The sequence below is a fragment of the Globicephala melas genome, chromosome 8, assembly GCF_963455315.2.
Source record: "Globicephala melas chromosome 8, mGloMel1.2, whole genome shotgun sequence".
Taxonomy (NCBI): Eukaryota; Metazoa; Chordata; class Mammalia; order Artiodactyla; family Delphinidae; genus Globicephala; species Globicephala melas.
This window is the reverse complement of record NC_083321.1, coordinates 7,121,187-7,133,685: the sequence shown is the minus strand read 5'-3', so window position 1 is coordinate 7,133,685 and position 12,499 is coordinate 7,121,187.

The window sequence follows — 12,499 nt, the reverse complement described above, 5'->3', positions numbered from 1 at the left end:
TCTGCTCAGGGCCTCACACCCGCCCCTGCCCTGCCCTCCATCCCCTTCCCCATCGCCCTGGAGGCTGCACCTCTGCTGGAGTCCTGGGCATCTGGGAGGGGAGGATGGGGCACCCCCTGCAGGGACGGGGCCATACTGCTGAGGTCCCACATGGCCCTGCTGGTCCCACATGCCCCGCTCCTCGAAGCCCTGACCCCTTCTTTCCCCACACACTCTGCCCGTGCAGCTCTGGCTCAAACCCAAACCCCTACTTAGCGCAAACCTGACCCCAGGAAGCTCCCCAGAACACGGAGCCTCCTTTAAGTCTTCTCGGGGGTGGGGGAGGGGAGTTGCCCCTGTGACCCAGACACCTGCAGCTTATATAAGCTGCTCCAGCCCACCACCGCCACCACCACCCCCACCACCCCCACCACCACCCCCACCCCCACCCCCCCCCCCCGGGATCCCAGCTCTTCTTACCAGAGAGAAGACAAAGAGTAGGTTGACGTGGGGGTAGAGGAGGGGCTGGGACAGCGTGGGGAGAGGTGAGCCGCAAACCAGGGCAGCGTCTGCAGAGCAAAGACTGAAGGAGCCCAGCTGGGGGGTGGGGGCTGCCCTCGGCCACCAGGAGCCCCAGGTGGAGCCCTGAGTGGCAGACTGTCGGGCACAGGGCCTGGAATCTGCCTTTTGCCTTTGGGAGTCCCTGGGCAAGTCCTGCCGGGCCTCAGCCTCCTCCTCAGTAAGAGGAGTGGTCCATCACTTCCCGGAATCCTGGGCTGGTTTGTGAGAGGGGCCAGGTGGAGGGGCGGGGAGCCTGGTGCACCAGGCCCCACCCACTTAGCTCTGTATTGGGTTTCCTTTGATGAGAGGTTGGAACACTGCGGGTCTGGATGAGCGGAGACCCTGCCCCCTCCCACACCCCCAGCCTGAGAGTACCTGGGATGGGGGCAGGGAGAGCAGGGCTTCCTCTTGGTTGCCCTATTTGGGCATTTTTCAAGGACTTTTTTCCAAGTGTCTCCTATGCAGCCTCTGACTTCCCGGGAAGTGGGGGAGGGGCAAGCAGCTGTAATCACTGGCACCCCCTTACGTGACCTCCAAGCATTTAAGGCTCTGGCGTCAAGGGAGCCCAGGGACAGGACTGGGTCCCATGTGCTGAGGCTGGAATTGCGCGTCTTTTTTTTTTTTTTTGGCCGCATCACTCGGCTTGTGGGATCCTAGTTCCCCGACCAAGGATCGAACCCGCGTCCCCCGCATTGGAGGTGCAGAGTGTCAACCTCTAGACTGCAAGGGAAGTCCCCTGGAATTGGGCTCTTGAAGATGCCTCAGAGTGGCCTCCAGAGAAAAGGGGAGGGTGATGATGGTGCCACATTTACTGCTGGGGTCCCCCCTGCGAGGACCATGGGCAGGGGGCTGAGCCTGGAGATCTGGGCAGTGGGATATGAGGCGGCCCTCTAGGACCCCTCACTTTTCTAACTCGGAGGTGAGAGGCTGGGAGAAATGAGGAGAAAGGGCCTGGCAGGAGGGGGAGGCCTGCAGACCTGGGGACACCAGAGGCCTCCTGTGAGGTGTAACCCGACCCCTCTGAGTTGTGGGACGCGGGCATCTGAGGTCCTAACCCTGGCCTGTTCCTCCACCTCTCAGGGCCCCGTCCCAGCCCCTTCACATAAGGCTCCGAGGCTGGGCCTCAGGTCTGGCCCGTGGCCATGGCCTTCACAGACCCGCTGGACGCCCTGGGTGGCATGGGTGGCTTCCAGCTGGTCTGCACGGCCCTGCTGCTGCCCTGCAGCCTGCTGGCCGGCCACAACTGAACTTCACGGCCGCCGTGCCCTGCCACTACTGCCAAAGGCCCGCCAACCACACTGCGGCCACTGTCAATGGCTCAGGGGCCCGGCTGAGGGCCACCGTACCCCTGGACCTGCTTGGGGCCCCCCGAGCCATGCTGGCACTTCATGCAGCCTCAGTGGGCCCTCCTGGGCCCCAACACCTCCGTCCACAGGGCGGCCACCAAGGGCCGCAAGGACGACTCAGTCTAGGACCACAGTGTTTTCCCGTCCACCATGGTGATGGAGGTCAGGTGGGGGAGGGGGCGGGGGGGGGGCCGTGGGGCTGCTGCCCGAGGCCAAGGCTAGAGCGCCCCTCCCTTCCCCGCGGTGGGATCTGGTGTGTGAGGCCCGCGCCCTCTGAGACCTGGCTCAGTCTGTCTACATGACCTGGGTGCTGGTGGGCGCCGCGGGTCCCAGCCTCCCGCGCCTCTTCATTAACTTTTTTTTATTAAAGTTTGTGTATTTTAAAATAGATAATACATACAATATATTCACAAGGTTCAAAATTCCTGAAGGTACAAGCGGGTATGCAAGGACGCGTTCTCCCCGCTGCCCCACACTCCAATAATTTCTACAGGGCAGCCTGGTTTCCATGTATCTTACAGAGATTTTTTATGATTTTATACAATCTAGGTGAACATGTACATGTGCTGCATCCTCCTTTTCTATACAAATGCTGACACACCCATGCATGGTTTTGTATCTGGCTTTTAACCTCATTCGTGGCCTCTGCGTATTCCTTCAGAAAAAGCTCTCCTGTCCTCCCTGTGTCTGGGCTGCATCCCACTGTGCAGATGAGCCACAGCTGACCAAAAGAGCCCCTGAGGGGGGCTTCCCAGGTGGCGCAGTGGTTGAGAGTCCGCCTGCCGATGCAGGGGACACGGGTTCGTGCCCCGGTCCGGGAAAATCCCACATGCCACGGAGCAGCTGGGCCCGTGAGCCATGGCCGCTGAGCCTGAGCGTCCGGAGCCTGTGCTCCGCAATGGGAGAGGCCACAACAGTGAGAGGCCCGCGTACCAAAAAAAAAAAAAAAAAAGAGGTATATTCCTTTTAAAAAAAAAAAATTTATTTATTTATTTGGTTGCGCCAGGGCTTAGTTGCGGCACGCGGGCTCCTCAGCTGTGGCATGCAAACTCTTAGTTACAGCATGCATGCAGGATCTAGTTCCCTGACCAGGGATCGAACCCAGGCCCTCTGAGTTTTAACCAGGGAAGTCCCTTGGGAGGCTTTAAAAGGAAGGGAGTCAGTGTTCATTCAAGAGACGTCAAGGCAGGGAAACATTATGGATAACTTTATTGTATTTTCAGTGACGTGACAAGGTTTCTTCAATGATGGATTTCCTTCCCCAAATGCTGGTCTCCACACTGGACTGGAAGCCCCGATAGGGCTGTGTGCCCAGAACATAGTAGAACGTTTACATGGCAGCGTGCAGGAGCAAATTAAAGAACAAATGAACTCGTGAAGGTAAGGAAGGCAGGGGCATCTACACTTGAGAGAAGAAAGAAGGGGGAAGAAGAGCAACACCAGACAGAGTGGGGAGGAGAGAGGTGAAGGAACGTGTCAGGGAAGCTGAGACAAGAGGAACCAACCAGAAGGGAGTGACCAGTGGAGGACAAGCGTGGGCGAGAAGACAGTCCATGCAGTGACCATGATGTCCAGGTGGGGACCAGTGAAGCAGAACTGGTCCCTCCAAGGTCAGATGATCTACTCTCAAGCTTAACAACTCCAGACCAAAGGAAGCCCACATCACACTGCCTCCCCTGCGGTGTTAAGGGCCATGAGATGTTTCACCTGAGTTTGTTCAGCATCGTATTGGGGGCCTTGCCTCTCATGTCCACCTGGGAAGAGCTGGAGTGGTGAAATCAGACCTGCATTCTCCCTTGACGCCCCCCGGCCTGCCTAAGGCCAACAAGAATTACTGTCACCTTTTCTAGAAGTCTCTTCTCTTTTGTTCCATCTCCACTGACTCACACAGCTGGGGATGGCTGGGAGGGATGGTAGGAGTTTCTCAGTAAGTGGTTTGGGAGCAGATGCTGGGCCCTGCTAGGAGAGAACCCACTGTCACATTCTATTTTTCCACTTCTCCTCCCTCTAGGTTCCTGGGTCTGTGCCAGCATGTCCTGCAGAGAAGCAAGACCTGGGGCCCAGAAGCACTTACAGAAGTGCTACTGCTGGACAAAGAACTTCTTTTCTGAAAGACGTTGACATCTCTTTCAAATATATTCATGTGTATTTCCTCCAAGGATATTCTCCTGTATGACCACACTATAACCACCACAGTCAGAAAGTTAGTGTTGCTATATGACTACCATTTCACCCTCAGACCTCATTCAAGTTTCCCTAGTCCTCCCCAACAATGTCCTATAAAGCAAGAGGATCGGGTTCAGAATCGCAAATGGCATTTAGCTGTTGCTTCTCTTTCAGGAGTAGGTCCTTTGCTCTTTGACTTTCGTGACTCCAGCAGTTACACAGGGTTTTATAATTGGAAGAACTAATAAGACTCCACAAAGCACACTTATTTAAGGCTTTCATAAGACCAAAGACAGGGGCTTCCCTGATGGTCCAGTGGTTAAGACTCTGCTCTTCCAGTGTAGGGGGCTCGGGTTCAATCCCTGGTTGGGGAGCTGGGATCCCACATGCCATGCGGTGCAGACAAAAAAAAAAAAAAAGACAGAGGCTACAATACAGCAGGAGGAAGAAAATACAGGCGAACATCAGGAAGGGCCAGGGCACCCAGGCGCACCTCCCAGGGTCCTCGCAGCCCCCAGGGTGTCATTCATCCCTGCATCACAAGCCATTGGATGGATGTGAGCTATCTCGATCTCAGGGAGGCCAAGTACAAGTTTGCTGAGGGGTCTTTTCTATCCCACTGGTCACAGCCCAAATCAGGTGCAGACCATGAACCTACAGTTTTCAATAAACAATGCAGACAAGCTGGTAGAAGCTGCTCCAAGAGGAGGTTCAGGCTTGACCAGCACATTATAAATTACGGTCTGGTACACGGGCTTCTTCAGTGACCTGTCCAGCGTTCTTCTTGACAGTCCTTGTCCAAGCAAACATGAGATGGAAACAACTGGACTTGTTTTAGTGTGTGGGGAAACGGTGACATTGGGGAAGGGGAGGCGAGAGACAGCCTCTCTCACGAGATAGTCAAGTGGAGTTTCAGACTTCTGGACAATAAGAATTCAGAACTCCTCAGCCCATCTCATTTTTCTCAATTTCTTTTTTTTTTTTTTGCGGTACGCGGGCCTCTCACTGTTGTGGCCTCTCCTGTTGCGGAGCACAGGCTCCGGACGCGCAGGCTCAGCGGCCATGGCTCACGGGCCCAGCCGCTACACGGCATGTGGGATCTTCCCAGACCGGGGCACGAACCCGTGTCCCCTGCATCGGCAGGCGGACTCTCAACCACTGCGCCACCAGGGAAGCCCTCAATTTCTAATCTCATCAAATAATTATGAGTGCTGGTCATAGGCTCGGGATGTTAAAGATTAAGATGAAAAGAAAATGCCTGTTTCTAGGGTTCAAGTTACTCATCCCCAAGATCTTTCTTTCATTAATCACGAGACCAGATACTGTTTTCAGAATGGTCTGAATGTCTGGTGTAGTCTGGGGTCAGCCCCGGTGACCCAGTTGGGTTTATGCCCGAGTTTGTTGGAGCAGCATAGCAAAGGAGCACCTGACTAACCCCGTTCAAAAAAAATCCTTCTATGTAAAAATAGAACATTCACAAAGGAGACAATACCAATAGGAAGTAAACAGAGGAAAAGATTCCAAATCAGTCATAATCAGAGAAATGCAGTTAAAACCAGGAGATGCCCTGTTTCAAATATTTAAGGAAACATTTTCAAACATGGTAATGTCAATGCATAGTCAATGCAGGAGATGTACGGGTAGCAAGGAGGAAACTCCTGCAACCTTTCTGGAAGTTTCTTTGGCATATAGATCATGAGTTGGAAAAATTTTCACATTCTTCTAAGCAGCAATGACATTTCCCGGACTCTGCCCTAAAAAAATAAGCTGAAATACGGACAAAGTTTATTTACAAGGATATTCATCATCCTGCTTAATGTACCAGAAAAAAATGTGAACTCTCCAAATATCGAACAATTTAAATAAATTATGATACATTGTGCGTTAGTTAAAAGCCATGTTGATGAAGAGTTTTTAATGGCAAGGGGAATGTTTACAATATGCTGTTAAACAGTGTATTATAATTACTTATGATATTTTCCTAATTATGTCAAGAAATAGAGACTCGGTAGAGAGAAAACATATTAAAATGGTTACAGTGGTTGACTCAAAGTATAGGTGATACTTTATTTTTTTCCTGGCTGCTTTATATTTAAAATTTTTTTCTCCAAATTATCTACATTGAGCAGGTTTTCTCTGGTAATTAAGGGAATGAAGCACACAGTGAAAAAAATTATAGGAATTCAATTAGGCCGTTTCTCAGACGCAGGGCAGCCCGTCTTGAGGCTTGGAGTGAGGGAAGGATCTGTGCGATGCTGAAGGTCCCCAAAGCCTGTGAAGTGGGAAGACCCAGAAGGCAGCCAAGGCTCCAATCAGTGACCTCCCATGGAGCTCCTCCCACTGGTAGGGGGTATGGAGAGGTGAGGGGCAGAGGGATAGGTTTTCAGCCTTTCAGCAGAGGTCTGGTTCTCCACCAAGGACAAAGACCAGGTCAGCTGGGGCTACAGTGGTAGGAAGGAATAACCTGTTTTGTAGCCCACAGGCTCTCCTGTGTGCATGTCTGACCCTAGACCAAGTTGCGCATCACTGATGCCAAGAAGTCATTCTAAAAAGTCCTCACGGCAACAGTCCCTGTTTCCAGCATTGTGCAAAAGAACTGGGATCAGCACATCCCCCTCCCTAATCTCATGGTAATGTGTTGGCTGCCCAAAGGAAAGAAATAGGGGCAAAATAGAATTCAAAAATTATTTTGTGAATGATTCTTGCTTTACAGATTTGTAGAAAGATAGCTACTAGCTCTGCGGCATGTGGGATCTTCCCGGACCGGGGCACGAACCCGCGTCCCCTGCATTGGCAGGTGGACTCTCAACCACTGCTCCACCAGGGAAGCCCAACATTGCAGTTCTTAATGACAGAAGATGCAGAACTATTGGATTTAAAAGATAATCTCACCATTGAAAACAATTTAAACTGATAGAATTATCTACATTCTGATTAACGGCAAATTAATGATTATCAATTAATGGATAGGAATATCCATCAAGGAAAAAAAGTGCTAATCTTCTGTTACTTGCTACTAGCTACCTGTACAAATGCAACTTTGCATTGATGGTGACTATCAAGAATTTGAAGAATTCTTGAATTCAAAAGAATCATCATGAAAAACAAGAACTGCACACAGCCATCTTGAGCATAAAACCTGATATAAAAAGTTATGTTCTGAAGCAAACTCAACTTTCCTATTAAAATATTTTAAAAGATTTTAGAGACAAATATAATACAAATTCAAATGTCTTTCCTAATACATTGCATCATTTTTTATTATTTTAGTAAAAAAGTAAATACTAAGACAATGTAATGTTTTCTCTGTGCTCCATGGAAATAGCCCAAATCTCCCTCAATCCCTCAACTTCCCCCAGTGGGATGAACAAATATATTTTCTACTAATTCCATAAAAAGAAAAAGTTGGGGATGCACTGGAACAAACACAGAGGTATAGAGATAGCCTGTTCCTCCCTCTTCTTTTAAATGATTTTTACCACTTTTTAAAAAATTTTATTTATTTTTTATTTTTATTTTTGGCTGCGTTGGGTCTTCGTTGCTGTGTGCGGCCTTTCTCTGGTTGCAGTGAGCGGGGATACTCTTCGTTGCGGTGTGTGGGCTTCTCATTGCAGTGGCTTCTCTTGTTGTGGAGCACGGGCTTCAGTAGTTATGGCACGCGGGCTCAGTAGTTGTGGCACGCGAGCTCTAGAGCACAAGGCTCAGTAGTTGTGGTGCACGGGCTTGGTTGCACCATAGCATGTGGGATCTTCCCAGGCCAGGGCTTGAACCCGTGTCCCCTGCATTGGCAGGTGGGTTCTTAACCACTGTGCCACCAGGGAAGCCCTTACCACTGTTTTCTGAAGTGACATGACATCATGGGAAGTCTCAAAAACAGAGTGAAATAATCGACCATGATCTCTACCCGACTCCACCCACCCCCATATTAGTTATCTATTGCTGCATAACAAATCATTCCAAAACTTGGTGACTTAAAAATAATAATAAATATTTATTATTTCCGATGGTTTCTGTGGTCAGGAATTCAAGAAGGACTCAGCTGGGTGGTTCTAACTCAGAAGCTTTCATGAGGTTGCAGTCCTCTAAAGGCTTCACTGGCGTTGGAGGTTCCACTTCCAAGGTAGTTCACCCACATAGCTGGCAAGTTGGAGCTGGCTTTTGTCAGGAGGCCTCAGTCCCTCTCCACACAGGCCTCTCCACAGGGCTGCTGAAGTGTCCTTACAAAATGGCGACTGGCTTCCTCTAGAAGGAATGATTCAGAGTTCAAGGTAGAACCCAGAATGCATTTTATAACCTTCGCCTCAGAAAGCACATGCTTCTGCCACATTCTATCGATCACACAAGTTAGTCCTGAGTCACGTCAAAGGAATCTACATGTGGTCTTGGGTACCAGGAGTTGAAGATCTTTCGGAGACATTTTGGAGGCCAGCTGCCACACTCCCCTCAACACTCCGACTGTGGCTATGTCAGGGTATTTCCTTCCCAGACTTCACCTGACCTTAAAGCCTTCATAGAGTGCTAATCATATTATTCAGACATTTTTATCTATACCCGCCCCCAAATTCACATGTTGTAAAAACTCAAACATGAGAGGAAAATGTTTGAAAAAAAAAGGTGAAAATTTCTTCCCCATACTCTTTCCATTCCCCACTCTCTCTTCACAGTTAGAAGTAAATTCTTTCAGAATGTTTTTTCTTACACGATCCTGGGCAAGTCAATTGACTGCTCCGATTCTCAGTTTCCTCATCTGTAAACTGAGGGAAAATAAGGCCTACCCAACAAAGTTATCTTAAGGGTTAAATGACATTATATATGCAAATCACTGTACCTGATACCTATGAAGTGCTCAGTTTATACCTCTCCTGGCTAAAAGTCACATGGCCAGTAAGTGGCAGAGTTGTAATTTGAACCCAGGTCTGTATTTCCATAAAACCATTATTTTCCCATTATTCCAGGTACCCATATGTCCCAGTGCTATCACTAAGTGTGTAAATTTGAGCAAGGCATTTAACCTCTCTAAGCTTAGCTTACTTCATCTGTAAAATGGGGACAATAACACCGTATGCAGGGAAACCAGTCTAGTGAGAAAGTAATTCAGCTCTGAGGGTGTACGACAGGGGTGCACAGGTATGACCAGAGCAAGGGGCACTTGTCTACTAAAATTCTTCCAGTCTTAAGCAACAGAAACTGACTCTGGCTAAACTGAGTCCCAGAGGAGGTTTTTCTGGACAGCTGTTGGGTGAATTCACGGGCTGGAAGAAAAGGCAAAAGGATCCGTGCAGCTCCAGGTCTGCTCATCAGGAGTGCGCCAGCCTTTTCTCTAGGGACCTATGGTAGATGGTGCAGCTCCGAGCATCTTCTGCCACTGATTCTTCACTTAACATTTTCAAATCCCTGGAAGGAATTTGACTTGCTTTGCTCGGTTCCATTGCATTCAAACTCATGGATCAGAAAGCCTCAGCCATGGGACTTCCCTGGTGGTCCAGTGGTTAAGACTTCATGCTCTTGCTGCAGTGGTTGTGGGCTCCATCCCTGATCGGGGAACTTGGGGAACTAAGATCTCGCGTGCCGCGCTGCACAGCCAAAAAAAGGGGGTATGGCACGGTCACAGGAGAACTGCAGGCCTGACAGCCCCATCCCGCCCCAGCTTGCCTCTGATCCTGCCTGGTGCGTTACAAGGAACTTCCTGCGGGAAATGAATGAGAGACCTGAACCTTTAGAAGCTGGCATCCCCTTGGTGGGGAATGGGGGGGAGATTCCCAGGAAGAGGAAATGGCATAGGCAAAGCCAGAGAAGTAAGAGAGACTGTGAAGCATATTGGGAGATGCAAGATGGAACCCTGTGGCTGGATGACTGCAGAGCGAAAGTAACTAAACACCCCACTTCCAGGTGGGAAACTCATTCCTTGGAGTTCAAAAGAGGCTGACTCCATGGCCAGCCTGACCAATCAGAATATGCCATTTCCTCAGCACCAGGGATTGGTGCAGGGAGGCCATGTGACCCAAGGAGGGCCAATCAGATTCACTCTATGAAATCCCGACTGGGGTTGGGAGGAAGAGAATCCTCTGGGTCCTGACTCAAGAGGTCTTCAGGAAGAGACCAATGTCCTGGATGCTCTGGAGGCGAACTGCCTGGTTCAAGTCTTACCAGCTCCCTTACTAACTGTGAGACCTTGGGGGAGCTAATTAGACTCTCTCCTCCGTGAAATGAGATTAATAAGCCTTACCTACACCGTAATAGGACAGTTAAATGAGAAAGTAGACACAGAACGGGTAGAGCAGTGCCAAGTGCACACAGAAAGCCAGTGTGAGAATGAAACCAACAGAGAAAAAAGCAAGCCAAGAGCATAAACTAGTATGAGTCACGTTTCTGTCATTTCCCATGCATAGGTCCTGACTAAAACACTGGAGCATCGACCGGGATTGAAAAAAAAGTGGGAAATGAGGGATGAGAGGGCAGATCATTTTTGCCGTGCTAAACAACCGGCTTTTTCTCCAGATGGCAGTGGCACGTCAGAGAAGGATGTGAAGAAGAATATGAAGAAATACTAAGAAGGAAATAAACTAGGACTCTCCTGAACAAAAAGACCCCTGTTGACATTTTAAAAGCAGAAGTTGTACATGTACAAATTAGAAAGTATAAACGGCACAGAAAGGCACAAGATGAAAAGAAGATTTCCCCTGTCCCTCTCTCTCCCCAGAGGTAAGTACCGTTCATAGTTCTTTATGATTTTTCAGTCAAGAGTTTTAAATAAGTGATGAGTGCAGATTTGCATTTTAGGAAAAACCTCTCTGGCAGCAGTGGGGAGGGACACATGTGTCAGGGTTAGAAGCAAATGGCTCACACTCCTCCGTCACCCACCTCTATCCTAGCTAATGCCTTCTCACCATTCAGGTCCCAGGTAGGTATCACTCCCTCCAGGAAGGACTCCACTCCCCCCACCCCCGGCCAGAAGCCCCCTCCAGATTAGGACACGTGCTATTAGAATAGAACCCAGCACATTTCATCATCACATTTGTCCTTCTTGTTCAATGTCTTCCTTTTCTGTTAGATTGTAAACTCTGTGAGGGCAAGGACCATGACTGCCTTGTTCTCCCCAGAGCCAAGGGTGGTACTACACACAGAACAGTCACTCAATAAATATTTATTAAATGAATGATTCATGATTGTTTTGGGAAACCCTGATAATGCAGAAAAATCTAGAGAAGAAAATAGAAATCACCTGTGATCTCATGACCCACAGATGATGACTGTTAACATTTTGTACACATCCTTCCAGGCATCATTTGTATCCAGGTGTCATCAGAAGGACCCTGACAGCTGTGACAAGAGAGCCAGGCAAAAGACAGGAAGGATGCTCAGAATCTCACTGGGTGTAATTTCCACACCTGTAAGGGTTGTGATCCTGTCAGGTGGGAAGAATGGGAAGGGAAGTTAGAATGAACACAAGCAGTGAATGGATTAGATGGACCAATTAATAGTAGACAGTATTGACATGTACAACAGAAACTTAAGTTTTATCATGTCTATAAATTAAGTTTGTTAGAGTTATAGAATTACCTAAGAACTTGTTAAGATCCTACTTGTTAGGCAATTAAGTGCTTACATTTATAAAATATTTAAACTGTAAATTTAATTAACTAAGTTAACAATTATATAAGTTATATAAGGCTTGTACATTGAACCTAAAAGCTAAAGGACATATCAAAATGAAAAACTTTTGTGCATCAAAGGACACTATCAACAGAGTAAAAAGACAACCTACAGGATGGGAGAAAGTATTTGCAAATCACATATCTGATAAGGGATTAAAGAGAACTCCTAAAACTCAACAACAACAAGAAACAAACAACCCAATTCAAAAACAGGCAAAGTGGACTTCCCTGGTGGCGCAGTGGTTAAGAATCCGCCTGCCAAAGCAGGGGACACAGGTTTGAGCCCTGGTCCAGGAGGATCCCGCATGCCGCGGAGCAACTAAGCATGTGCACCACAACTACTGAGCCTGTGCTCTAGAGCCCAAGCGCCACAACTACTGAAGCCCATGCACCTAGAGCCTGTGCTCTGCAACAAGAGAAGCCACCGCAATGAGAACCCCACGCACAGCAACAACGAGTGGCCCCCGCTCAGCACAACTAGAGAAAGCCCACGCACAGCAACAAAGACCCAATGCAGCCAAAAATATAAATAAATAAATTTTTTAAAAAAACAGGCAAAGTACTTGAATAGACATTTCTCCAAGGATGTACAAATAGCTGATAAGCACATGGAAAGATGTTCAGCATCACTAAATGCTATGGACCAAATGTTTGTGTCCTCCCCAAAGATCATATGTTGAAACCCTACCCCTCAATGTGATGTTATTTGAAGGTAGGGCCTCTGGGAGGTAATTAGATTGGTTCATGAAGGCAGGGCCCTTATGAAGGGATTAAAGCCCTAATAGAAAGAGG